The sequence below is a fragment of the Micromesistius poutassou genome, assembly GCF_964030765.1.
Source record: "Micromesistius poutassou genome assembly, chromosome: 24".
Taxonomy (NCBI): domain Eukaryota; kingdom Metazoa; phylum Chordata; class Actinopteri; order Gadiformes; family Gadidae; genus Micromesistius; species Micromesistius poutassou.
Window position 1 is genome coordinate 5,302,597 of NC_140294.1, and position 25,000 is coordinate 5,327,596.

The window sequence follows — 25,000 nt, forward strand, 5'->3', positions numbered from 1 at the left end:
AATACCAGGTGCTGTAAGCTTTTTCTTTTCATCTCGAGCTTTTTGCCTGCAATTGTTTACCGTGGCCGGATCTTTACCGCCAACTGTTTGGGAGAATTGAAGCAACATACAGACACTGACAACGTCTCTCCAAAATCTTTTTGTGAAACACGCGGACAGTATAGTGAGACTGCCAGCAGGGAGCACCAGAGAGCTGCGACGAGAGCTCTACATTTCGACAACCTTCAGGCGCGCACACACACACACACACACGCGCACGCGCACACACACACACACACACACACACACACACACACACACACACACACAACAGAACATGATACCTGATATTATAACTTAGAGGATAGTGAAATATCAAAAACTATTCAATCGGATAATAATTGCGCTATCTGAGGATATTTGCCTACCTGTCGCTCATGAGGTCCGAGAAGAACTGAGCAGAATCTGGCTCTGTCCTGCTTATATTGCCTGTGAGTTCTGTTGGTAAGGCTGCCTGGGTTTGTGACGGCATAATGAGGAGAGCGTTCTTGGTCACCGGTTTATTCAGACGCGCCAGTGTGAGTTTATTGGGGCAGCGTAATGCATTCACTGCATGCTTTTCTGAATCAACGAGTTAAGTATCTCAGAATTATGGGATACGTTTTGATGGCAAATAAAAACGATGCTGTATTTTTCTGAATGAACCAGATAATCCCAAGAGAAGCTGCGTTAGCACAAATGATAAATAAACTCGTTTTTCAGGATAAATATAGTCTTGACAACACGCTATGTGTGGTGGACGCCTAGTGGTCCTTTTGAATTTGTATAGGCTGAGGCTGTTCTCGCTGTTAAACCGCCAAGCAGAGCGTCGTGTCTGGGAAGGTGGCCTCTAGGCCTGACCATGTGTGGGTATCGCTTCTCGGCCTTTTGGCTAAGATCAAGTGTAGTATCTGTTCTTATCAGTTTAATATCTGATACGTCCCCTACCCGGGGACCATATATTAAATTGATTTTTGGAACTTGGAGATGGAAAAGGGGCTTGCTCCGTCCACTCCACGCATCGACCTGGTATTGCAGTACCTCCAGGACCGGTGCACCCTCCTATGACTGTTCAAATCAAAAGGCATCTCCTGCTGATGCTACACCCGTCCGCGTTTGAGACAACAAAGTGACATGGATCATTTACAGTTTAAACGTGCGTATGAAAACGCACCATGAACATTTATTCCAACGGGATTCTGTTATAGGCTATGTATATATTTATATAAACAATAATACATTGTAGTGTTCAAATAACTCTGATCTCCAGGTTTGCTGTCGTTTTGCTTCCACCCACGCTGATTTCAGATGCAAGTTAAAAACGTGTGATCGGTGGTCTACAGTGTCTATACAGTCTAGACGTGCAGGAATGTTGCCAACACTTTGTGTTCCAGTGTATCTCGTCCCTTTGCAGAATGCTTTGCAACCGTCCCCCACGGGAGCACGCGTGGGCAACGTGTAGCCACCCTGAACGCTCAAAACTCATACTTACCTGGCAAGGGAGATACCATGATCAAGAAGGTGGTTCACCCATAGCGAGGCTCAGCCATTGCACTGAGGCTGTTGCTGACCCGTGCGAATTCCCCAAATGTGGGAATCTCGATTGCATAATTTCTGGTAGTGGGGGACTGCGTTCGCGCTCTCCCCTGATTATGTTGTTCTAAAGAAAAAACAGCTACGAATGCCTGCAATCGCACCCCAGGTGTTGGAGCGCTACGTTTCTTCAAACGTTTACACAAACGCATACGCAGTGTATTGCATTGCGTTTTTATACGGAGCTTTGAGTCTGGAATAACGTATTCCTTCATTCATCTATTCATTGTGGTATAACTAATCATTGTTTCTGTACAAGTGCGACCCCTGGCCCACTCCTAATGTGCTCCTGCGTATAAAAGCGTGTTTGGCGACGGGTAGAATTGCTTACGGCCATACCACCCTGAACACGCCCGATCTCGTCTGATCTCGGAAGCTAAGCAGGGTCGGGCCTGGTTAGTACTTGGATGGGAGACCGCCTGGGAATACCAGGTGCTGTAAGCTTTTTCTTTTCATCTCGAGCTTTTTGCCTGCAATTGTTTACCGTGGCCGGATCTTTACCGCCAACTGTTTGGGAGAATTGAAGCAACATACAGACACTGACAACGTCTCTCCAAAATCTTTTTGTGAAACACGCGGACAGTATAGTGAGACTGCCAGCAGGGAGCACCAGAGAGCTGCGACGAGAGCTCTACATTTCGACAACCTTCAGGCGCGCACACACACACACACACACGCGCACGCGCACACACACACACACAAACACGCGCACGCGCACACACACACACACACACACACACACACACACACACACACACACACACACACACACACACACACACAACAGAACATGATACCTGATATTATAACTTAGAGGATAGTGAAATATCAAAAACTATTCAATCGGATAATAATTGCGCTATCTGAGGATATTTGCCTACCTGTCGCTCATGAGGTCCGAGAAGAACTGAGCAGAATCTGGCTCTGTCCTGCTTATATTGCCTGTGAGTTCTGTTGGTAAGGCTGCCTGGGTTTGTGACGGCATAATGAGGAGAGCGTTCTTGGTCACCGGTTTATTCAGACGCGCCAGTGTGAGTTTATTGGGGCAGCGTAATGCATTCACTGCATGCTTTTCTGAATCAACGAGTTAAGTATCTCAGAATTATGGTGGGATACGTTTTGATGGCAAATAAAAACGATGCTGTATTTTTCTGAATGAACCAGATAATCCCAAGAGAAGCTGCGTTAGCACAAATGATAAATAAACTCGTTTTTCAGGATAAATATAGTCTTGACAACACGCTATGTGTGGTGGACGCCTAGTGGTCCTTTTGAATTTGTATAGGCTGAGGCTGTTCTCGCTGTTAAACCGCCAAGCAGAGCGTCGTGTCTGGGAAGGTGGCCTCTAGGCCTGACCATGTGTGGGTATCGCTTCTCGGCCTTTTGGCTAAGATCAAGTGTAGTATCTGTTCTTATCAGTTTAATATCTGATACGTCCCCTACCCGGGGACCATATATTAAATTGATTTTTGGAACTTGGAGATGGAAAAGGGGCTTGCTCCGTCCACTCCACGCATCGACCTGGTATTGCAGTACCTCCAGGACCGGTGCACCCTCCTATGACTGTTCAAATCAAAAGGCATCTCCTGCTGATGCTACACCCGTCCGCGTTTGAGACAACAAAGTGACATGGATCATTTACAGTTTAAACGTGCGTATGAAAACGCACCATGAACATTTATTCCAACGGGATTCTGTTATAGGCTATGTATATATTTATATAAACAATAATACATTGTAGTGTTCAAATAACTCTGATCTCCAGGTTTGCTGTCGTTTTGCTTCCACCCACGCTGATTTCAGATGCAAGTTAAAAACGTGTGATCGGTGGTCTACAGTGTCTATACAGTCTAGACGTGCAGGAATGTTGCCAACACTTTGTGTTCCAGTGTATCTCGTCCCTTTGCAGAATGCTTTGCAACCGTCCCCCACGGGAGCACGCGTGGGCAACGTGTAGCCACCCTGAACGCTCACAACTCATACTTACCTGGCAAGGGAGATACCATGATCAAGAAGGTGGTTCACCCATAGCGAGGCTCAGCCATTGCACTGAGGCTGTTGCTGACCCGTGCGAATTCCCCAAATGTGGGAATCTCGATTGCATAATTTCTGGTAGTGGGGGACTGCGTTCGCGCTCTCCCCTGATTATGTTGTTCTAAAGAAAAAACAGCTACGAATGCCTGCAATCGCACCCCAGGTGTTGGAGCGCTACGTTTCTTCAAACGTTTACACAAACGCATACGCAGTGTATTGCATTGCGTTTTTATACGGAGCTTTGAGTCTGGAATAACGTATTCCTTCATTCATCTATTCATTGTGGTATAACTAATCATTGTTTCTGTACAAGTGCGACCCCTGGCCCACTCCTAATGTGCTCCTGCGTATAAAAGCGTGTTTGGCGACGGGTAGAATTGCTTACGGCCATACCACCCTGAACACGCCCGATCTCGTCTGATCTCGGAAGCTAAGCAGGGTCGGGCCTGGTTAGTACTTGGATGGGAGACCGCCTGGGAATACCAGGTGCTGTAAGCTTTTTCTTTTCATCTCGAGCTTTTTGCCTGCAATTGTTTACCGTGGCCGGATCTTTACCGCCAACTGTTTGGGAGAATTGAAGCAACATACAGACACTGACAACGTCTCTCCAAAATCTTTTTGTGAAACACGCGGACAGTATAGTGAGACTGCCAGCAGGGAGCACCAGAGAGCTGCGACGAGAGCTCTACATTTCGACAACCTTCAGGCGCGCACACACACACACACACACACACGCGCACGCGCACACACACACACACACACACACACACACACACACACACACACACACACACACACAACAGAACATGATACCTGATATTATAACTTAGAGGATAGTGAAATATCAAAAACTATTCAATCGGATAATAATTGCGCTATCTGAGGATATTTGCCTACCTGTCGCTCATGAGGTCCGAGAAGAACTGAGCAGAATCTGGCTCTGTCCTGCTTATATTGCCTGTGAGTTCTGTTGGTAAGGCTGCCTGGGTTTGTGACGGCATAATGAGGAGAGCGTTCTTGGTCACCGGTTTATTCAGACGCGCCAGTGTGAGTTTATTGGGGCAGCGTAATGCATTCACTGCATGCTTTTCTGAATCAACGAGTTAAGTATCTCAGAATTATGGGATACGTTTTGATGGCAAATAAAAACGATGCTGTATTTTTCTGAATGAACCAGATAATCCCAAGAGAAGCTGCGTTAGCACAAATGATAAATAAACTCGTTTTTCAGGATAAATATAGTCTTGACAACACGCTATGTGTGGTGGACGCCTAGTGGTCCTTTTGAATTTGTATAGGCTGAGGCTGTTCTCGCTGTTAAACCGCCAAGCAGAGCGTCGTGTCTGGGAAGGTGGCCTCTAGGCCTGACCATGTGTGGGTATCGCTTCTCGGCCTTTTGGCTAAGATCAAGTGTAGTATCTGTTCTTATCAGTTTAATATCTGATACGTCCCCTACCCGGGGACCATATATTAAATTGATTTTTGGAACTTGGAGATGGAAAAGGGGCTTGCTCCGTCCACTCCACGCATCGACCTGGTATTGCAGTACCTCCAGGACCGGTGCACCCTCCTATGACTGTTCAAATCAAAAGGCATCTCCTGCTGATGCTACACCCGTCCGCGTTTGAGACAACAAAGTGACATGGATCATTTACAGTTTAAACGTGCGTATGAAAACGCACCATGAACATTTATTCCAACGGGATTCTGTTATAGGCTATGTATATATTTATATAAACAATAATACATTGTAGTGTTCAAATAACTCTGATCTCCAGGTTTGCTGTCGTTTTGCTTCCACCCACGCTGATTTCAGATGCAAGTTAAAAACGTGTGATCGGTGGTCTACAGTGTCTATACAGTCTAGACGTGCAGGAATGTTGCCAACACTTTGTGTTCCAGTGTATCTCGTCCCTTTGCAGAATGCTTTGCAACCGTCCCCCACGGGAGCACGCGTGGGCAACGTGTAGCCACCCTGAACGCTCACAACTCATACTTACCTGGCAAGGGAGATACCATGATCAAGAAGGTGGTTCACCCATAGCGAGGCTCAGCCATTGCACTGAGGCTGTTGCTGACCCGTGCGAATTCCCCAAATGTGGGAATCTCGATTGCATAATTTCTGGTAGTGGGGGACTGCGTTCGCGCTCTCCCCTGATTATGTTGTTCTAAAGAAAAAACAGCTACGAATGCCTGCAATCGCACCCCAGGTGTTGGAGCGCTACGTTTCTTCAAACGTTTACACAAACGCATACGCAGTGTATTGCATTGCGTTTTTATACGGAGCTTTGAGTCTGGAATAACGTATTCCTTCATTCATCTATTCATTGTGGTATAACTAATCATTGTTTCTGTACAAGTGCGACCCCTGGCCCACTCCTAATGTGCTCCTGCGTATAAAAGCGTGTTTGGCGACGGGTAGAATTGCTTACGGCCATACCACCCTGAACACGCCCGATCTCGTCTGATCTCGGAAGCTAAGCAGGGTCGGGCCTGGTTAGTACTTGGATGGGAGACCGCCTGGGAATACCAGGTGCTGTAAGCTTTTTCTTTTCATCTCGAGCTTTTTGCCTGCAATTGTTTACCGTGGCCGGATCTTTACCGCCAACTGTTTGGGAGAATTGAAGCAACATACAGACACTGACAACGTCTCTCCAAAATCTTTTTGTGAAACACGCGGACAGTATAGTGAGACTGCCAGCAGGGAGCACCAGAGAGCTGCGACGAGAGCTCTACATTTCGACAACCTTCAGGCGCGCACACACACACACACACACACGCGCACGCGCACACACACACACACACACACACACACACACACACACACACACACACAACAGAACATGATACCTGATATTATAACTTAGAGGATAGTGAAATATCAAAAACTATTCAATCGGATAATAATTGCGCTATCTGAGGATATTTGCCTACCTGTCGCTCATGAGGTCCGAGAAGAACTGAGCAGAATCTGGCTCTGTCCTGCTTATATTGCCTGTGAGTTCTGTTGGTAAGGCTGCCTGGGTTTGTGACGGCATAATGAGGAGAGCGTTCTTGGTCACCGGTTTATTCAGACGCGCCAGTGTGAGTTTATTGGGGCAGCGTAATGCATTCACTGCATGCTTTTCTGAATCAACGAGTTAAGTATCTCAGAATTATGGGATACGTTTTGATGGCAAATAAAAACGATGCTGTATTTTTCTGAATGAACCAGATAATCCCAAGAGAAGCTGCGTTAGCACAAATGATAAATAAACTCGTTTTTCAGGATAAATATAGTCTTGACAACACGCTATGTGTGGTGGACGCCTAGTGGTCCTTTTGAATTTGTATAGGCTGAGGCTGTTCTCGCTGTTAAACCGCCAAGCAGAGCGTCGTGTCTGGGAAGGTGGCCTCTAGGCCTGACCATGTGTGGGTATCGCTTCTCGGCCTTTTGGCTAAGATCAAGTGTAGTATCTGTTCTTATCAGTTTAATATCTGATACGTCCCCTACCCGGGGACCATATATTAAATTGATTTTTGGAACTTGGAGATGGAAAAGGGGCTTGCTCCGTCCACTCCACGCATCGACCTGGTATTGCAGTACCTCCAGGACCGGTGCACCCTCCTATGACTGTTCAAATCAAAAGGCATCTCCTGCTGATGCTACACCCGTCCGCGTTTGAGACAACAAAGTGACATGGATCATTTACAGTTTAAACGTGCGTATGAAAACGCACCATGAACATTTATTCCAACGGGATTCTGTTATAGGCTATGTATATATTTATATAAACAATAATACATTGTAGTGTTCAAATAACTCTGATCTCCAGGTTTGCTGTCGTTTTGCTTCCACCCACGCTGATTTCAGATGCAAGTTAAAAACGTGTGATCGGTGGTCTACAGTGTCTATACAGTCTAGACGTGCAGGAATGTTGCCAACACTTTGTGTTCCAGTGTATCTCGTCCCTTTGCAGAATGCTTTGCAACCGTCCCCCACGGGAGCACGCGTGGGCAACGTGTAGCCACCCTGAACGCTCACAACTCATACTTACCTGGCAAGGGAGATACCATGATCAAGAAGGTGGTTCACCCATAGCGAGGCTCAGCCATTGCACTGAGGCTGTTGCTGACCCGTGCGAATTCCCCAAATGTGGGAATCTCGATTGCATAATTTCTGGTAGTGGGGGACTGCGTTCGCGCTCTCCCCTGATTATGTTGTTCTAAAGAAAAAACAGCTACGAATGCCTGCAATCGCACCCCAGGTGTTGGAGCGCTACGTTTCTTCAAACGTTTACACAAACGCATACGCAGTGTATTGCATTGCGTTTTTATACGGAGCTTTGAGTCTGGAATAACGTATTCCTTCATTCATCTATTCATTGTGGTATAACTAATCATTGTTTCTGTACAAGTGCGACCCCTGGCCCACTCCTAATGTGCTCCTGCGTATAAAAGCGTGTTTGGCGACGGGTAGAATTGCTTACGGCCATACCACCCTGAACACGCCCGATCTCGTCTGATCTCGGAAGCTAAGCAGGGTCGGGCCTGGTTAGTACTTGGATGGGAGACCGCCTGGGAATACCAGGTGCTGTAAGCTTTTTCTTTTCATCTCGAGCTTTTTGCCTGCAATTGTTTACCGTGGCCGGATCTTTACCGCCAACTGTTTGGGAGAATTGAAGCAACATACAGACACTGACAACGTCTCTCCAAAATCTTTTTGTGAAACACGCGGACAGTATAGTGAGACTGCCAGCAGGGAGCACCAGAGAGCTGCGACGAGAGCTCTACATTTCGACAACCTTCAGGCGCGCACACACACACACACACACACGCGCACGCGCACACACACACACACACACACACACACACACACACACACACACACACACACACACACACACACACACACACACACACACACACACACACACACACACAACAGAACATGATACCTGATATTATAACTTAGAGGATAGTGAAATATCAAAAACTATTCAATCGGATAATAATTGCGCTATCTGAGGATATTTGCCTACCTGTCGCTCATGAGGTCCGAGAAGAACTGAGCAGAATCTGGCTCTGTCCTGCTTATATTGCCTGTGAGTTCTGTTGGTAAGGCTGCCTGGGTTTGTGACGGCATAATGAGGAGAGCGTTCTTGGTCACCGGTTTATTCAGACGCGCCAGTGTGAGTTTATTGGGGCAGCGTAATGCATTCACTGCATGCTTTTCTGAATCAACGAGTTAAGTATCTCAGAATTATGGGATACGTTTTAATGGCAAATAAAAACGATGCTGTATTTTTCTGAATGAACCAGATAATCCCAAGAGAAGCTGCGTTAGCACAAATGATAAATAAACTCGTTTTTCAGGATAAATATAGTCTTGACAACACGCTATGTGTGGTGGACGCCTAGTGGTCCTTTTGAATTTGTATAGGCTGAGGCTGTTCTCGCTGTTAAACCGCCAAGCAGAGCGTCGTGTCTGGGAAGGTGGCCTCTAGGCCTGACCATGTGTGGGTATCGCTTCTCGGCCTTTTGGCTAAGATCAAGTGTAGTATCTGTTCTTATCAGTTTAATATCTGATACGTCCCCTACCCGGGGACCATATATTAAATTGATTTTTGGAACTTGGAGATGGAAAAGGGGCTTGCTCCGTCCACTCCACGCATCGACCTGGTATTGCAGTACCTCCAGGACCGGTGCACCCTCCTATGTATGGCGAGTGAACAGTGCCAGGATTACCAGGAGAAGGATAACATCGTGTGAAATGCACGTGTGGAGAAGATACGTACGCCGCCGCCGTGGGGAGAGGATACGCACGCCGTCGCCATTATATATATATATATATATATATATATATATATATATATATATATATATATATATATATTTATTTATTACCTTAACCACAACATTGTCTGGACCATGACCAAAAATAAATAAATAACTAAATATATATATACATATATATATTTACTTATTTATTTTTGGTCATGGTCCAGACAATGTTGTGGTTAAGGTAATTGACTGTCACGCGAGAGACTGGGGTTCGATTCCCAGTCTATATATTTTTTTCTTTTTTATTATTATTTATTTTTTCTGGTATTAATATGTCCAAATACTTGTTGATGAATAAGTTGATGACATTTTATAAAAACCGTTAGTTTTTGTGTGTCAAAAAGACCAAAACTCTTAAGTTTTAGTTCAGGCGTTCTCACGGCGACGTAGGTTAGCAGGCGTCTTAGTGGCGACGAACTTCTTCAGATGTCCGTGAGTAGACGTACATTTTGTCTGAATTTCCTTATGTACGTCGCCGTGACACCGCCGCCGGTGGACGGAACTTCCATGCAGTCGCCGTGGCGTCGCTGCTGGTCTCTCGTCTGCAGTCCCAATCAATCCCATACAAAATTTCACACGTTGTGACGGCGGCGTAGGGTTAGACTGCTCCTTCGCCTCTTCCTGGTTATCCTTAGGTTTGGCACTGTTCACTCGCCATACCTATGACTGTTCAAATCAAAAGGCATCTCCTGCTGATGCTACACCCGTCCGCGTTTGAGACAACAAAGTGACATGGATCATTTACAGTTTAAACGTGCGTATGAAAACGCACCATGAACATTTATTCCAACGGGATTCTGTTATAGGCTATGTATATATTTATATAAACAATAATACATTGTAGTGTTCAAATAACTCTGATCTCCAGGTTTGCTGTCGTTTTGCTTCCACCCACGCTGATTTCAGATGCAAGTTAAAAACGTGTGATCGGTGGTCTACAGCGTCTATACAGTCTAGACGTGCAGGAATGTTGCCAACACTTTGTGTTCCAGTGTATCTCGTCCCTTTGCTGAATGCTTTGCAACCGTCCCCCACGGGAGCACGCGTGGGCAACGTGTAGCCACCCTGAACGCTCACAACTCATACTTACCTGGCAAGGGAGATACCATGATCAAGAAGGTGGTTCACCCATAGCGAGGCTCAGCCATTGCACTGAGGCTGTTGCTGACCCGTGCGAATTCCCCAAATGTGGGAATCTTGATTGCATAATTTCTGGTAGTGGGGGACTGCGTTCGCGCTCTCCCCTGATTATGTTGTTCTAAAGAAAAAACAGCTACGAATGCCTGCATCGCACCCCAGGTGTTGGAGCGCTACGTTTCTTCAAACGTTTACACAAACGCATACGCAGTGCATTGCCTTGCGTTTTTATACGGAGCTTTGAGTCTGGAATAACGTATTCCTTCATACATCTATTCATTGTGGTATAACTAATCATTGTTTCTGTACAAGTGCGACCCCTGGCCCACTCCTAATGTGCTCCTGCGCATAAAAGCGTGTTTGGCGACGGGTAGAATTGCTTACGGCCATACCACCCTGAACACGCCCGATCTCGTCTGATCTCGGAAGCTAAGCAGGGTCGGGCCTGGTTAGTACTTGGATGGGAGACCGCCTGGGAATACCAGGTGCTGTAAGCATTTTCTTTTCATCTCGAGCTTTTTGCCTGCAATTGTTTACCGTGGCCGGATCTTTACCGCCAACTGTTTGGGAGAATTGAAGCAACATACAGACACTGACAACGTCTCTCCAAAATCTTTTTGTGAAACACGCGGACAGTATAGTGAGACTTTACTGAGACTTTGAGTCTGGAATAACGTATTCCTTCATTCATCTATTCATTGTGGTATAACTAATCATTGTTTCTGTACAAGTGCGACCCCTGGCCCACTCCTAATGTGCTCCTGCGTATAAAAGCGTGTTTGGCGACGGGTAGAATTGCTTACGGCCATACCACCCTGAACACGCCCGATCTCGTCTGATCTCGGAAGCTAAGCAGGGTCGGGCCTGGTTAGTACTTGGATGGGAGACCGCCTGGGAATACCAGGTGCTGTAAGCTTTTTCTTTTCATCTCGAGCTTTTTGCCTGCAATTGTTTACCGTGGCCGGATCTTTACCGCCAACTGTTTGGGAGAATTGAAGCAACATACAGACACTGACAACGTCTCTCCAAAATCTTTTTGTGAAACACGCGGACAGTATAGTGAGACTGCCAGCAGGGAGCACCAGAGAGCTGCGACGAGAGCTCTACATTTCGACAACCTTCAGGCGCGCACACACACACACACACACGCGCACGCGCACACACACACACACACACACACACACACACACACACACACACACACAACAGAACATGATACCTGATATTATAACTTAGAGGATAGTGAAATATCAAAAACTATTCAATCGGATAATAATTGCGCTATCTGAGGATATTTGCCTACCTGTCGCTCATGAGGTCCGAGAAGAACTGAGCAGAATCTGGCTCTGTCCTGCTTATATTGCCTGTGAGTTCTGTTGGTAAGGCTGCCTGGGTTTGTGACGGCATAATGAGGAGAGCGTTCTTGGTCACCGGTTTATTCAGACGCGCCAGTGTGAGTTTATTGGGGCAGCGTAATGCATTCACTGCATGCTTTTCTGAATCAACGAGTTAAGTATCTCAGAATTATGGGATACGTTTTGATGGCAAATAAAAACGATGCTGTATTTTTCTGAATGAACCAGATAATCCCAAGAGAAGCTGCGTTAGCACAAATGATAAATAAACTCGTTTTTCAGGATAAATATAGTCTTGACAACACGCTATGTGTGGTGGACGCCTAGTGGTCCTTTTGAATTTGTATAGGCTGAGGCTGTTCTCGCTGTTAAACCGCCAAGCAGAGCGTCGTGTCTGGGAAGGTGGCCTCTAGGCCTGACCATGTGTGGGTATCGCTTCTCGGCCTTTTGGCTAAGATCAAGTGTAGTATCTGTTCTTATCAGTTTAATATCTGATACGTCCCCTACCCGGGGACCATATATTAAATTGATTTTTGGAACTTGGAGATGGAAAAGGGGCTTGCTCCGTCCACTCCACGCATCGACCTGGTATTGCAGTACCTCCAGGACCGGTGCACCCTCCTATGACTGTTCAAATCAAAAGGCATCTCCTGCTGATGCTACACCCGTCCGCGTTTGAGACAACAAAGTGACATGGATCATTTACAGTTTAAACGTGCGTATGAAAACGCACCATGAACATTTATTCCAACGGGATTCTGTTATAGGCTATGTATATATTTATATAAACAATAATACATTGTAGTGTTCAAATAACTCTGATCTCCAGGTTTGCTGTCGTTTTGCTTCCACCCACGCTGATTTCAGATGCAAGTTAAAAACGTGTGATCGGTGGTCTACAGTGTCTATACAGTCTAGACGTGCAGGAATGTTGCCAACACTTTGTGTTCCAGTGTATCTCGTCCCTTTGCAGAATGCTTTGCAACCGTCCCCCACGGGAGCACGCGTGGGCAACGTGTAGCCACCCTGAACGCTCACAACTCATACTTACCTGGCAAGGGAGATACCATGATCAAGAAGGTGGTTCACCCATAGCGAGGCTCAGCCATTGCACTGAGGCTGTTGCTGACCCGTGCGAATTCCCCAAATGTGGGAATCTCGATTGCATAATTTCTGGTAGTGGGGGACTGCGTTCGCGCTCTCCCCTGATTATGTTGTTCTAAAGAAAAAACAGCTACGAATGCCTGCAATCGCACCCCAGGTGTTGGAGCGCTACGTTTCTTCAAACGTTTACACAAACGCATACGCAGTGTATTGCATTGCGTTTTTATACGGAGCTTTGAGTCTGGAATAACGTATTCCTTCATTCATCTATTCATTGTGGTATAACTAATCATTGTTTCTGTACAAGTGCGACCCCTGGCCCACTCCTAATGTGCTCCTGCGTATAAAAGCGTGTTTGGCGACGGGTAGAATTGCTTACGGCCATACCACCCTGAACACGCCCGATCTCGTCTGATCTCGGAAGCTAAGCAGGGTCGGGCCTGGTTAGTACTTGGATGGGAGACCGCCTGGGAATACCAGGTGCTGTAAGCTTTTTCTTTTCATCTCGAGCTTTTTGCCTGCAATTGTTTACCGTGGCCGGATCTTTACCGCCAACTGTTTGGGAGAATTGAAGCAACATACAGACACTGACAACGTCTCTCCAAAATCTTTTTGTGAAACACGCGGACAGTATAGTGAGACTGCCAGCAGGGAGCACCAGAGAGCTGCGACGAGAGCTCTACATTTCGACAACCTTCAGGCGCGCACACACACACACACACACACGCGCACGCGCACACACACACACACACACACACACACACACACACACACACACACACACACACACACACACACACACACACACACACACACACACACACACAACAGAACATGATACCTGATATTATAACTTAGAGGATAGTGAAATATCAAAAACTATTCAATCGGATAATAATTGCGCTATCTGAGGATATTTGCCTACCTGTCGCTCATGAGGTCCGAGAAGAACTGAGCAGAATCTGGCTCTGTCCTGCTTATATTGCCTGTGAGTTCTGTTGGTAAGGCTGCCTGGGTTTGTGACGGCATAATGAGGAGAGCGTTCTTGGTCACCGGTTTATTCAGACGCGCCAGTGTGAGTTTATTGGGGCAGCGTAATGCATTCACTGCATGCTTTTCTGAATCAACGAGTTAAGTATCTCAGAATTATGGGATACGTTTTAATGGCAAATAAAAACGATGCTGTATTTTTCTGAATGAACCAGATAATCCCAAGAGAAGCTGCGTTAGCACAAATGATAAATAAACTCGTTTTTCAGGATAAATATAGTCTTGACAACACGCTATGTGTGGTGGACGCCTAGTGGTCCTTTTGAATTTGTATAGGCTGAGGCTGTTCTCGCTGTTAAACCGCCAAGCAGAGCGTCGTGTCTGGGAAGGTGGCCTCTAGGCCTGACCATGTGTGGGTATCGCTTCTCGGCCTTTTGGCTAAGATCAAGTGTAGTATCTGTTCTTATCAGTTTAATATCTGATACGTCCCCTACCCGGGGACCATATATTAAATTGATTTTTGGAACTTGGAGATGGAAAAGGGGCTTGCTCCGTCCACTCCACGCATCGACCTGGTATTGCAGTACCTCCAGGACCGGTGCACCCTCCTATGACTGTTCAAATCAAAAGGCATCTCCTGCTGATGCTACACCCGTCCGCGTTTGAGACAACAAAGTGACATGGATCATTTACAGTTTAAACGTGCGTATGAAAACGCACCATGAACATTTATTCCAACGGGATTCTGTTATAGGCTATGTATATATTTATATAAACAATAATACATTGTAGTGTTCAAATAACTCTGATCTCCAGGTTTGCTGTCGTTTTGCTTCCACCCACGCTGATTTCAGATGCAAGTTAAAAACGTGTGATCGGTGGTCTACAGCGTCTATACAGTCTAGACGTGCAGGAATGTTGCCAACACTTTGTGTTCCAGTGTATCTCGTCCCTTTGCAGAATGCTTTGCAACCGTCCCCCACGGGAGCACGCGTGGGCAACGTGTAGCCACCCTGAACGCTCACAACTCATACTTACCTGGCAAGGGAGATACCATGATCAAGAAGGTGGTTCACCCATAGCGAGGCTCAGCCATTGCACTGAGGCTGTTGCTGACCCGTGCGAATTCCCCAAATGTGGGAATCTCGATTGCATAATTTCTGGTAGTGGGGGACTGCGTTCGCGCTCTCCCCTGATTATGTTGTTCTAAAGAAAAAACAGCTACGAATGCCTGCAATCGCACCCCAGGTGTTGGAGCGCTACGTTTCTTCAAACGTTTACACAAACGCATACGCAGTGTATTGCATTGCGTTTTTATACGGAGCTTTGAGTCTGGAATAACGTATTCCTTCATTCATCTATTCATTGTGGTATAACTAATCATTGTTTCTGTACAAGTGCGACCCCTGGCCCACTCCTAATGTGCTCCTGCGTATAAAAGCGTGTTTGGCGACGGGTAGAATTGCTTACGGCCATACCACCCTGAACACGCCCGATCTCGTCTGATCTCGGAAGCTAAGCAGGGTCGGGCCTGGTTAGTACTTGGATGGGAGACCGCCTGGGAATACCAGGTGCTGTAAGCTTTTTCTTTTCATCTCGAGCTTTTTGCCTGCAATTGTTTACCGTGGCCGGATCTTTACCGCCAACTGTTTGGGAGAATTGAAGCAACATACAGACACTGACAACGTCTCTCCAAAATCTTTTTGTGAAACACGCGGACAGTATAGTGAGACTGCCAGCAGGGAGCACCAGAGAGCTGCGACGAGAGCTCTACATTTCGACAACCTTCAGGCGCGCACACACACACACACACACACGCGCACGCGCGCACACACACACACACACACACACACACACACACACACACACACACACACACACACAACAGAACATGATACCTGATATTATAACTTAGAGGATAGTGAAATATCAAAAACTATTCAATCGGATAATAATTGCGCTATCTGAGGATATTTGCCTACCTGTCGCTCATGAGGTCCGAGAAGAACTGAGCAGAATCTGGCTCTGTCCTGCTTATATTGCCTGTGAGTTCTGTTGGTAAGGCTGCCTGGGTTTGTGACGGCATAATGAGGAGAGCGTTCTTGGTCACCGGTTTATTCAGACGCGCCAGTGTGAGTTTATTGGGGCAGCGTAATGCATTCACTGCATGCTTTTCTGAATCAACGAGTTAAGTATCTCAGAATTATGGGATACGTTTTGATGGCAAATAAAAACGATGCTGTATTTTTCTGAATGAACCAGATAATCCCAAGAGAAGCTGCGTTAGCACAAATGATAAATAAACTCGTTTTTCAGGATAAATATAGTCTTGACAACACGCTATGTGTGGTGGACGCCTAGTGGTCCTTTTGAATTTGTATAGGCTGAGGCTGTTCTCGCTGTTAAACCGCCAAGCAGAGCGTCGTGTCTGGGAAGGTGGCCTCTAGGCCTGACCATGTGTGGGTATCGCTTCTCGGCCTTTTGGCTAAGATCAAGTGTAGTATCTGTTCTTATCAGTTTAATATCTGATACGTCCCCTACCCGGGGACCATATATTAAATTGATTTTTGGAACTTGGAGATGGAAAAGGGGCTTGCTCCGTCCACTCCACGCATCGACCTGGTATTGCAGTACCTCCAGGACCGGTGCACCCTCCTATGACTGTTCAAATCAAAAGGCATCTCCTGCTGATGCTACACCCGTCCGCGTTTGAGACAACAAAGTGACATGGATCATTTACAGTTTAAACGTGCGTATGAAAACGCACCATGAACATTTATTCCAACGGGATTCTGTTATAGGCTATGTATATATTTATATAAACAATAATACATTGTAGTGTTCAAATAACTCTGATCTCCAGGTTTGCTGTCGTTTTGCTTCCACCCACGCTGATTTCAGATGCAAGTTAAAAACGTGTGATCGGTGGTCTACAGTGTCTATACAGTCTAGACGTGCAGGAATGTTGCCAACACTTTGTGTTCCAGTGTATCTCGTCCCTTTGCAGAATGCTTTGCAACCGTCCCCCACGGGAGCACGCGTGGGCAACGTGTAGCCACCCTGAACGCTCACAACTCATACTTACCTGGCAAGGGAGATACCATGATCAAGAAGGTGGTTCACCCATAGCGAGGCTCAGCCATTGCACTGAGGCTGTTGCTGACCCGTGCGAATTCCCCAAATGTGGGAATCTCGATTGCATAATTTCTGGTAGTGGGGGACTGCGTTCGCGCTCTCCCCTGATTATGTTGTTCTAAAGAAAAAACAGCTACGAATGCCTGCAATCGCACCCCAGGTGTTGGAGCGCTACGTTTCTTCAAACGTTTACACAAACGCATACGCAGTGTATTGCATTGCGTTTTTATACGGAGCTTTGAGTCTGGAATAACGTATTCCTTCATTCATCTATTCATTGTGGTATAACTAATCATTGTTTCTGTACAAGTGCGACCCCTGGCCCACTCCTAATGTGCTCCTGCGTATAAAAGCGTGTTTGGCGACGGGTAGAATTGCTTACGGCCATACCACCCTGAACACGCCCGATCTCGTCTGATCTCGGAAGCTAAGCAGGGTCGGGCCTGGTTAGTACTTGGATGGGAGACCGCCTGGGAATACCAGGTGCTGTAAGCTTTTTCTTTTCATCTCGAGCTTTTTGCCTGCAATTGTTTACCGTGGCCGGATCTTTACCGCCAACTGTTTGGGAGAATTGAAGCAACATACAGACACTGACAACGTCTCTCCAAAATCTTTTTGTGAAACACGCGGACAGTATAGTGAGACTGCCAGCAGGGAGCACCAGAGAGCTGCGACGAGAGCTCTACATTTCGACAACCTTCAGGCGCGCACACACACACACACACACACGCGCACGCGCACACACACACACACACACACACACACACACACACACACACACACACACACACACACACACACACACACACACACACACACACACACACACACACACAACAGAACATGATACCTGATATTATAACTTAGAGGATAGTGAAATATCAAAAACTATTCAATCGGATAATAATTGCGCTATCTGAGGATATTTGCCTACCTGTCGCTCATGAGGTCCGAGAAGAACTGAGCAGAATCTGGCTCTGTCCTGCTTATATTGCCTGTGAGTTCTGTTGGTAAGGCTGCCTGGGTTTGTGACGGCATAATGAGGAGAGCGTTCTTGGTCACCGGTTTATTCAGACGCGCCAGTGTGAGTTTATTGGGGCAGCGTAATGCATTCACTGCATGCTTTTCTGAATCAACGAGTTAAGTATCTCAGAATTATGGGATACGTTTTAATGGCAAATAAAAACGATGCTGTATTTTTCTGAATGAACCAGATAATCCCAAGAGAAGCTGCGTTAGCACAAATGATAAATAAACTCGTTTTTCAGGATAAATATAGTCTTGACAACACGCTATGTGTGGTGGACGCCTAGTGGTCCTTTTGAATTTGTATAGGCTGAGGCTGTTCTCGCTGTTAAACCGCCAAGCAGAGCGTCGTGTCTGGGAAGGTGGCCTCTAGGCCTGACCATGTGTGGGTATCGCTTCTCGGCCTTTTGGCTAAGATCAAGTGTAGTATCTGTTCTTATCAGTTTAATATCTGATACGTCCCCTACCCGGGGACCATATATTAAATTGATTTTTGGAACTTGGAGATGGAAAAGGGGCTTGCTCCGTCCACTCCACGCATCGACCTGGTATTGCAGTACCTCCAGGACCGGTGCACCCTCCTATGTATGGCGAGTGAACAGTGCCAGGATTACCAGGAGAAGGATAACATCGTGTGAAATGCACGTGTGGAGAAGATACGTACGCCGCCGCCGTGGGGAGAGGATACGCACGCCGTCGCCATTATATATATATATATATATATATATATATATATATATATATATATATATATATATATATATTTATTTATTACCTTAACCACAACATTGTCTGGACCATGACCAAAAATAAATAAATAACTAAATATATATATACATATATATATTTACTTATTTATTTTTGGTCATGGTCCAGACAATGTTGTGGTTAAGGTAATTGACTGTCACGCGAGAGACTGGGGTTCGATTCCCAGTCTATATATTTTTTTCTTTTTTATTATTATTTATTTTTTCTGGTATTAATATGTCCAAATACTTGTTGATGAATAAGTTGATGACATTTTATAAAAACCGTTAGTTTTTGTGTGTCAAAAAGACCAAAACTCTTAAGTTTTAGTTCAGGCGTTCTCACGGCGACGTAGGTTAGCAGGCGTCTTAGTGGCGACGAACTTCTTCAGATGTCCGTGAGTAGACGTACATTTTGTCTGAATTTCCTTATGTACGTCGCCGTGACACCGCCGCCGGTGGACGGAACTTCCATGCAGTCGCCGTGGCGTCGCTGCTGGTCTCTCGTCTGCAGTCCCAATCAATCCCATACAAAATTTCACACGTTGTGACGGCGGCGTAGGGTTAGACTGCTCCTTCGCCTCTTCCTGGTTATCCTTAGGTTTGGCACTGTTCACTCGCCATACCTATGACTGTTCAAATCAAAAGGCATCTCCTGCTGATGCTACACCCGTCCGCGTTTGAGACAACAAAGTGACATGGATCATTTACAGTTTAAACGTGCGTATGAAAACGCACCATGAACATTTATTCCAACGGGATTCTGTTATAGGCTATGTATATATTTATATAAACAATAATACATTGTAGTGTTCAAATAACTCTGATCTCCAGGTTTGCTGTCGTTTTGCTTCCACCCACGCTGATTTCAGATGCAAGTTAAAAACGTGTGATCGGTGGTCTACAGCGTCTATACAGTCTAGACGTGCAGGAATGTTGCCAACACTTTGTGTTCCAGTGTATCTCGTCCCTTTGCTGAATGCTTTGCAACCGTCCCCCACGGGAGCACGCGTGGGCAACGTGTAGCCACCCTGAACGCTCACAACTCATACTTACCTGGCAAGGGAGATACCATGATCAAGAAGGTGGTTCACCCATAGCGAGGCTCAGCCATTGCACTGAGGCTGTTGCTGACCCGTGCGAATTCCCCAAATGTGGGAATCTTGATTGCATAATTTCTGGTAGTGGGGGACTGCGTTCGCGCTCTCCCCTGATTATGTTGTTCTAAAGAAAAAACAGCTACGAATGCCTGCATCGCACCCCAGGTGTTGGAGCGCTACGTTTCTTCAAACGTTTACACAAACGCATACGCAGTGCATTGCCTTGCGTTTTTATACGGAGCTTTGAGTCTGGAATAACGTATTCCTTCATACATCTATTCATTGTGGTATAACTAATCATTGTTTCTGTACAAGTGCGACCCCTGGCCCACTCCTAATGTGCTCCTGCGCATAAAAGCGTGTTTGGCGACGGGTAGAATTGCTTACGGCCATACCACCCTGAACACGCCCGATCTCGTCTGATCTCGGAAGCTAAGCAGGGTCGGGCCTGGTTAGTACTTGGATGGGAGACCGCCTGGGAATACCAGGTGCTGTAAGCATTTTCTTTTCATCTCGAGCTTTTTGCCTGCAATTGTTTACCGTGGCCGGATCTTTACCGCCAACTGTTTGGGAGAATTGAAGCAACATACAGACACTGACAACGTCTCTCCAAAATCTTTTTGTGAAACACGCGGACAGTATAGTGAGACTTTACTGAGACTTTGAGTCTGGAATAACGTATTCCTTCATTCATCTATTCATTGTGGTATAACTAATCATTGTTTCTGTACAAGTGCGACCCCTGGCCCACTCCTAATGTGCTCCTGCGTATAAAAGCGTGTTTGGCGACGGGTAGAATTGCTTACGGCCATACCACCCTGAACACGCCCGATCTCGTCTGATCTCGGAAGCTAAGCAGGGTCGGGCCTGGTTAGTACTTGGATGGGAGACCGCCTGGGAATACCAGGTGCTGTAAGCTTTTTCTTTTCATCTCGAGCTTTTTGCCTGCAATTGTTTACCGTGGCCGGATCTTTACCGCCAACTGTTTGGGAGAATTGAAGCAACATACAGACACTGACAACGTCTCTCCAAAATCTTTTTGTGAAACACGCGGACAGTATAGTGAGACTGCCAGCAGGGAGCACCAGAGAGCTGCGACGAGAGCTCTACATTTCGACAACCTTCAGGCGCGCACACACACACACACACACGCGCACGCGCACACACACACACACACACACACACACACACACACACACACACACACAACAGAACATGATACCTGATATTATAACTTAGAGGATAGTGAAATATCAAAAACTATTCAATCGGATAATAATTGCGCTATCTGAGGATATTTGCCTACCTGTCGCTCATGAGGTCCGAGAAGAACTGAGCAGAATCTGGCTCTGTCCTGCTTATATTGCCTGTGAGTTCTGTTGGTAAGGCTGCCTGGGTTTGTGACGGCATAATGAGGAGAGCGTTCTTGGTCACCGGTTTATTCAGACGCGCCAGTGTGAGTTTATTGGGGCAGCGTAATGCATTCACTGCATGCTTTTCTGAATCAACGAGTTAAGTATCTCAGAATTATGGGATACGTTTTGATGGCAAATAAAAACGATGCTGTATTTTTCTGAATGAACCAGATAATCCCAAGAGAAGCTGCGTTAGCACAAATGATAAATAAACTCGTTTTTCAGGATAAATATAGTCTTGACAACACGCTATGTGTGGTGGACGCCTAGTGGTCCTTTTGAATTTGTATAGGCTGAGGCTGTTCTCGCTGTTAAACCGCCAAGCAGAGCGTCGTGTCTGGGAAGGTGGCCTCTAGGCCTGACCATGTGTGGGTATCGCTTCTCGGCCTTTTGGCTAAGATCAAGTGTAGTATCTGTTCTTATCAGTTTAATATCTGATACGTCCCCTACCCGGGGACCATATATTAAATTGATTTTTGGAACTTGGAGATGGAAAAGGGGCTTGCTCCGTCCACTCCACGCATCGACCTGGTATTGCAGTACCTCCAGGACCGGTGCACCCTCCTATGACTGTTCAAATCAAAAGGCATCTCCTGCTGATGCTACACCCGTCCGCGTTTGAGACAACAAAGTGACATGGATCATTTACAGTTTAAACGTGCGTATGAAAACGCACCATGAACATTTATTCCAACGGGATTCTGTTATAGGCTATGTATATATTTATATAAACAATAATACATTGTAGTGTTCAAATAACTCTGATCTCCAGGTTTGCTGTCGTTTTGCTTCCACCCACGCTGATTTCAGATGCAAGTTAAAAACGTGTGATCGGTGGTCTACAGCGTCTATACAGTCTAGACGTGCAGGAATGTTGCCAACACTTTGTGTTCCAGTGTATCTCGTCCCTTTGCTGAATGCTTTGCAACCGTCCCCCACGGGAGCACGCGTGGGCAACGTGTAGCCACCCTGAACGCTCACAACTCATACTTACCTGGCAAGGGAGATACCATGATCAAGAAGGTGGTTCACCCATAGCGAGGCTCAGCCATTGCACTGAGGCTGTTGCTGACCCGTGCGAATTCCCCAAATGTGGGAATCTTGATTGCATAATTTCTGGTAGTGGGGGACTGCGTTCGCGCTCTCCCCTGATTATGTTGTTCTAAAGAAAAAACAGCTACGAATGCCTGCATCGCACCCCAGGTGTTGGAGCGCTACGTTTCTTCAAACGTTTACACAAACGCATACGCAGTGCATTGCCTTGCGTTTTTATACGGAGCTTTGAGTCTGGAATAACGTATTCCTTCATACATCTATTCATTGTGGTATAACTAATCATTGTTTCTGTACAAGTGCGACCCCTGGCCCACTCCTAATGTGCTCCTGCGCATAAAAGCGTGTTTGGCGACGGGTAGAATTGCTTACGGCCATACCACCCTGAACACGCCCGATCTCGTCTGATCTCGGAAGCTAAGCAGGGTCGGGCCTGGTTAGTACTTGGATGGGAGACCGCCTGGGAATACCAGGTGCTGTAAGCATTTTCTTTTCATCTCGAGCTTTTTGCCTGCAATTGTTTACCGTGGCCGGATCTTTACCGCCAACTGTTTGGGAGAATTGAAGCAACATACAGACACTGACAACGTCTCTCCAAAATCTTTTTGTGAAACACGCGGACAGTATAGTGAGACTTTACTGAGACTTTGAGTCTGGAATAACGTATTCCTTCATTCATCTATTCATTGTGGTATAACTAATCATTGTTTCTGTACAAGTGCGACCCCTGGCCCACTCCTAATGTGCTCCTGCGTATAAAAGCGTGTTTGGCGACGGGTAGAATTGCTTACGGCCATACCACCCTGAACACGCCCGATCTCGTCTGATCTCGGAAGCTAAGCAGGGTCGGGCCTGGTTAGTACTTGGATGGGAGACCGCCTGGGAATACCAGGTGCTGTAAGCTTTTTCTTTTCATCTCGAGCTTTTTGCCTGCAATTGTTTACCGTGGCCGGATCTTTACCGCCAACTGTTTGGGAGAATTGAAGCAACATACAGACACTGACAACGTCTCTCCAAAATCTTTTTGTGAAACACGCGGACAGTATAGTGAGACTGCCAGCAGGGAGCACCAGAGAGCTGCGACGAGAGCTCTACATTTCGACAACCTTCAGGCGCGCACACACACACACACACACGCGCACGCGCACACACACACACACACACACACACACACACACACACACACACACAACAGAACATGATACCTGATATTATAACTTAGAGGATAGTGAAATATCAAAAACTATTCAATCGGATAATAATTGCGCTATCTGAGGATATTTGCCTACCTGTCGCTCATGAGGTCCGAGAAGAACTGAGCAGAATCTGGCTCTGTCCTGCTTATATTGCCTGTGAGTTCTGTTGGTAAGGCTGCCTGGGTTTGTGACGGCATAATGAGGAGAGCGTTCTTGGTCACCGGTTTATTCAGACGCGCCAGTGTGAGTTTATTGGGGCAGCGTAATGCATTCACTGCATGCTTTTCTGAATCAACGAGTTAAGTATCTCAGAATTATGGGATACGTTTTGATGGCAAATAAAAACGATGCTGTATTTTTCTGAATGAACCAGATAATCCCAAGAGAAGCTGCGTTAGCACAAATGATAAATAAACTCGTTTTTCAGGATAAATATAGTCTTGACAACACGCTATGTGTGGTGGACGCCTAGTGGTCCTTTTGAATTTGTATAGGCTGAGGCTGTTCTCGCTGTTAAACCGCCAAGCAGAGCGTCGTGTCTGGGAAGGTGGCCTCTAGGCCTGACCATGTGTGGGTATCGCTTCTCGGCCTTTTGGCTAAGATCAAGTGTAGTATCTGTTCTTATCAGTTTAATATCTGATACGTCCCCTACCCGGGGACCATATATTAAATTGATTTTTGGAACTTGGAGATGGAAAAGGGGCTTGCTCCGTCCACTCCACGCATCGACCTGGTATTGCAGTACCTCCAGGACCGGTGCACCCTCCTATGACTGTTCAAATCAAAAGGCATCTCCTGCTGATGCTACACCCGTCCGCGTTTGAGACAACAAAGTGACATGGATCATTTACAGTTTAAACGTGCGTATGAAAACGCACCATGAACATTTATTCCAACGGGATTCTGTTATAGGCTATGTATATATTTATATAAACAATAATACATTGTAGTGTTCAAATAACTCTGATCTCCAGGTTTGCTGTCGTTTTGCTTCCACCCACGCTGATTTCAGATGCAAGTTAAAAACGTGTGATCGGTGGTCTACAGTGTCTATACAGTCTAGACGTGCAGGAATGTTGCCAACACTTTGTGTTCCAGTGTATCTCGTCCCTTTGCAGAATGCTTTGCAACCGTCCCCCACGGGAGCACGCGTGGGCAACGTGTAGCCACCCTGAACGCTCACAACTCATACTTACCTGGCAAGGGAGATACCATGATCAAGAAGGTGGTTCACCCATAGCGAGGCTCAGCCATTGCACTGAGGCTGTTGCTGAC

At 46.2% G+C, this 25,000-nt stretch overlaps 36 non-coding genes across 36 annotated transcripts in view; all 36 read left to right on the forward strand.

Annotated features, from left to right (window-relative positions):
* Positions 1–20, forward strand: part of LOC311370099 (5S ribosomal RNA) — a 119-nt gene extending 99 nt beyond the window's left edge. Inside the window, exon 1 of the ribosomal RNA XR_014640427.1 lies at positions 1–20. This exon is cut by the window's left edge and continues 99 nt beyond it. This is a non-coding gene — a ribosomal RNA (5S ribosomal RNA).
* An 870-nt stretch (positions 21–890) lies between these two features.
* Positions 891–1,081, forward strand: LOC311370430 (U2 spliceosomal RNA). The gene has a single exon (XR_014640753.1). It is a non-coding gene; the product is annotated as a U2 spliceosomal RNA (small nuclear RNA).
* Positions 1,082–1,502: 421 nt separating this feature from the next.
* Positions 1,503–1,667, forward strand: LOC311370216 (U1 spliceosomal RNA). The gene has a single exon (XR_014640542.1). It is a non-coding gene; the product is annotated as a U1 spliceosomal RNA (small nuclear RNA).
* Positions 1,668–1,936: 269 nt separating this feature from the next.
* Positions 1,937–2,055, forward strand: LOC311370112 (5S ribosomal RNA). The gene has a single exon (XR_014640440.1). It is a non-coding gene; the product is annotated as a 5S ribosomal RNA (ribosomal RNA).
* A 923-nt stretch (positions 2,056–2,978) lies between these two features.
* LOC311370431 (U2 spliceosomal RNA) lies at positions 2,979–3,169 on the forward strand. The gene has a single exon (XR_014640754.1). It is a non-coding gene; the product is annotated as a U2 spliceosomal RNA (small nuclear RNA).
* A 421-nt stretch (positions 3,170–3,590) lies between these two features.
* LOC311370217 (U1 spliceosomal RNA) lies at positions 3,591–3,755 on the forward strand. Its single transcript, XR_014640543.1, has one exon. It is a non-coding gene; the product is annotated as a U1 spliceosomal RNA (small nuclear RNA).
* Positions 3,756–4,024: 269 nt separating this feature from the next.
* Positions 4,025–4,143, forward strand: LOC311370125 (5S ribosomal RNA). Its single transcript, XR_014640453.1, has one exon. It is a non-coding gene; the product is annotated as a 5S ribosomal RNA (ribosomal RNA).
* Positions 4,144–5,025: 882 nt separating this feature from the next.
* On the forward strand, positions 5,026–5,216 carry LOC311370432 (U2 spliceosomal RNA). The gene has a single exon (XR_014640755.1). It is a non-coding gene; the product is annotated as a U2 spliceosomal RNA (small nuclear RNA).
* Positions 5,217–5,637: 421 nt separating this feature from the next.
* LOC311370218 (U1 spliceosomal RNA) lies at positions 5,638–5,802 on the forward strand. Its single transcript, XR_014640544.1, has one exon. It is a non-coding gene; the product is annotated as a U1 spliceosomal RNA (small nuclear RNA).
* Positions 5,803–6,071: 269 nt separating this feature from the next.
* Positions 6,072–6,190, forward strand: LOC311370137 (5S ribosomal RNA). Its single transcript, XR_014640465.1, has one exon. It is a non-coding gene; the product is annotated as a 5S ribosomal RNA (ribosomal RNA).
* An 872-nt stretch (positions 6,191–7,062) lies between these two features.
* LOC311370433 (U2 spliceosomal RNA) lies at positions 7,063–7,253 on the forward strand. Its single transcript, XR_014640756.1, has one exon. It is a non-coding gene; the product is annotated as a U2 spliceosomal RNA (small nuclear RNA).
* A 421-nt stretch (positions 7,254–7,674) lies between these two features.
* LOC311370220 (U1 spliceosomal RNA) lies at positions 7,675–7,839 on the forward strand. The gene has a single exon (XR_014640546.1). It is a non-coding gene; the product is annotated as a U1 spliceosomal RNA (small nuclear RNA).
* A 269-nt stretch (positions 7,840–8,108) lies between these two features.
* LOC311370149 (5S ribosomal RNA) lies at positions 8,109–8,227 on the forward strand. Its single transcript, XR_014640477.1, has one exon. It is a non-coding gene; the product is annotated as a 5S ribosomal RNA (ribosomal RNA).
* Positions 8,228–9,149: 922 nt separating this feature from the next.
* LOC311370436 (U2 spliceosomal RNA) lies at positions 9,150–9,340 on the forward strand. Its single transcript, XR_014640759.1, has one exon. It is a non-coding gene; the product is annotated as a U2 spliceosomal RNA (small nuclear RNA).
* Positions 9,341–10,550: 1,210 nt separating this feature from the next.
* Positions 10,551–10,715, forward strand: LOC311370371 (U1 spliceosomal RNA). Its single transcript, XR_014640696.1, has one exon. It is a non-coding gene; the product is annotated as a U1 spliceosomal RNA (small nuclear RNA).
* A 268-nt stretch (positions 10,716–10,983) lies between these two features.
* LOC311370167 (5S ribosomal RNA) lies at positions 10,984–11,102 on the forward strand. Its single transcript, XR_014640495.1, has one exon. It is a non-coding gene; the product is annotated as a 5S ribosomal RNA (ribosomal RNA).
* Positions 11,103–11,402: 300 nt separating this feature from the next.
* LOC311370161 (5S ribosomal RNA) lies at positions 11,403–11,521 on the forward strand. Its single transcript, XR_014640489.1, has one exon. It is a non-coding gene; the product is annotated as a 5S ribosomal RNA (ribosomal RNA).
* An 870-nt stretch (positions 11,522–12,391) lies between these two features.
* On the forward strand, positions 12,392–12,582 carry LOC311370437 (U2 spliceosomal RNA). Its single transcript, XR_014640760.1, has one exon. It is a non-coding gene; the product is annotated as a U2 spliceosomal RNA (small nuclear RNA).
* A 421-nt stretch (positions 12,583–13,003) lies between these two features.
* On the forward strand, positions 13,004–13,168 carry LOC311370221 (U1 spliceosomal RNA). Its single transcript, XR_014640547.1, has one exon. It is a non-coding gene; the product is annotated as a U1 spliceosomal RNA (small nuclear RNA).
* Positions 13,169–13,437: 269 nt separating this feature from the next.
* On the forward strand, positions 13,438–13,556 carry LOC311370173 (5S ribosomal RNA). The gene has a single exon (XR_014640501.1). It is a non-coding gene; the product is annotated as a 5S ribosomal RNA (ribosomal RNA).
* Positions 13,557–14,472: 916 nt separating this feature from the next.
* Positions 14,473–14,663, forward strand: LOC311370438 (U2 spliceosomal RNA). The gene has a single exon (XR_014640761.1). It is a non-coding gene; the product is annotated as a U2 spliceosomal RNA (small nuclear RNA).
* Positions 14,664–15,084: 421 nt separating this feature from the next.
* Positions 15,085–15,249, forward strand: LOC311370222 (U1 spliceosomal RNA). The gene has a single exon (XR_014640548.1). It is a non-coding gene; the product is annotated as a U1 spliceosomal RNA (small nuclear RNA).
* A 269-nt stretch (positions 15,250–15,518) lies between these two features.
* On the forward strand, positions 15,519–15,637 carry LOC311370185 (5S ribosomal RNA). Its single transcript, XR_014640513.1, has one exon. It is a non-coding gene; the product is annotated as a 5S ribosomal RNA (ribosomal RNA).
* Positions 15,638–16,519: 882 nt separating this feature from the next.
* LOC311370439 (U2 spliceosomal RNA) lies at positions 16,520–16,710 on the forward strand. Its single transcript, XR_014640762.1, has one exon. It is a non-coding gene; the product is annotated as a U2 spliceosomal RNA (small nuclear RNA).
* A 421-nt stretch (positions 16,711–17,131) lies between these two features.
* Positions 17,132–17,296, forward strand: LOC311370225 (U1 spliceosomal RNA). The gene has a single exon (XR_014640550.1). It is a non-coding gene; the product is annotated as a U1 spliceosomal RNA (small nuclear RNA).
* Positions 17,297–17,565: 269 nt separating this feature from the next.
* Positions 17,566–17,684, forward strand: LOC311370197 (5S ribosomal RNA). The gene has a single exon (XR_014640525.1). It is a non-coding gene; the product is annotated as a 5S ribosomal RNA (ribosomal RNA).
* A 922-nt stretch (positions 17,685–18,606) lies between these two features.
* Positions 18,607–18,797, forward strand: LOC311370440 (U2 spliceosomal RNA). Its single transcript, XR_014640763.1, has one exon. It is a non-coding gene; the product is annotated as a U2 spliceosomal RNA (small nuclear RNA).
* Positions 18,798–20,009: 1,212 nt separating this feature from the next.
* On the forward strand, positions 20,010–20,174 carry LOC311370372 (U1 spliceosomal RNA). Its single transcript, XR_014640697.1, has one exon. It is a non-coding gene; the product is annotated as a U1 spliceosomal RNA (small nuclear RNA).
* Positions 20,175–20,442: 268 nt separating this feature from the next.
* Positions 20,443–20,561, forward strand: LOC311370169 (5S ribosomal RNA). Its single transcript, XR_014640497.1, has one exon. It is a non-coding gene; the product is annotated as a 5S ribosomal RNA (ribosomal RNA).
* A 300-nt stretch (positions 20,562–20,861) lies between these two features.
* LOC311370205 (5S ribosomal RNA) lies at positions 20,862–20,980 on the forward strand. The gene has a single exon (XR_014640531.1). It is a non-coding gene; the product is annotated as a 5S ribosomal RNA (ribosomal RNA).
* An 870-nt stretch (positions 20,981–21,850) lies between these two features.
* On the forward strand, positions 21,851–22,041 carry LOC311370441 (U2 spliceosomal RNA). The gene has a single exon (XR_014640764.1). It is a non-coding gene; the product is annotated as a U2 spliceosomal RNA (small nuclear RNA).
* Positions 22,042–22,462: 421 nt separating this feature from the next.
* On the forward strand, positions 22,463–22,627 carry LOC311370374 (U1 spliceosomal RNA). The gene has a single exon (XR_014640699.1). It is a non-coding gene; the product is annotated as a U1 spliceosomal RNA (small nuclear RNA).
* A 268-nt stretch (positions 22,628–22,895) lies between these two features.
* Positions 22,896–23,014, forward strand: LOC311370170 (5S ribosomal RNA). The gene has a single exon (XR_014640498.1). It is a non-coding gene; the product is annotated as a 5S ribosomal RNA (ribosomal RNA).
* A 300-nt stretch (positions 23,015–23,314) lies between these two features.
* LOC311370213 (5S ribosomal RNA) lies at positions 23,315–23,433 on the forward strand. The gene has a single exon (XR_014640539.1). It is a non-coding gene; the product is annotated as a 5S ribosomal RNA (ribosomal RNA).
* Positions 23,434–24,301: 868 nt separating this feature from the next.
* On the forward strand, positions 24,302–24,492 carry LOC311370442 (U2 spliceosomal RNA). The gene has a single exon (XR_014640765.1). It is a non-coding gene; the product is annotated as a U2 spliceosomal RNA (small nuclear RNA).
* Positions 24,493–24,913: 421 nt separating this feature from the next.
* Positions 24,914–25,000, forward strand: part of LOC311370226 (U1 spliceosomal RNA) — a 165-nt gene continuing 78 nt past the window's right edge. Inside the window, exon 1 of the small nuclear RNA XR_014640551.1 lies at positions 24,914–25,000. This exon is cut by the window's right edge and continues 78 nt beyond it. This is a non-coding gene — a small nuclear RNA (U1 spliceosomal RNA).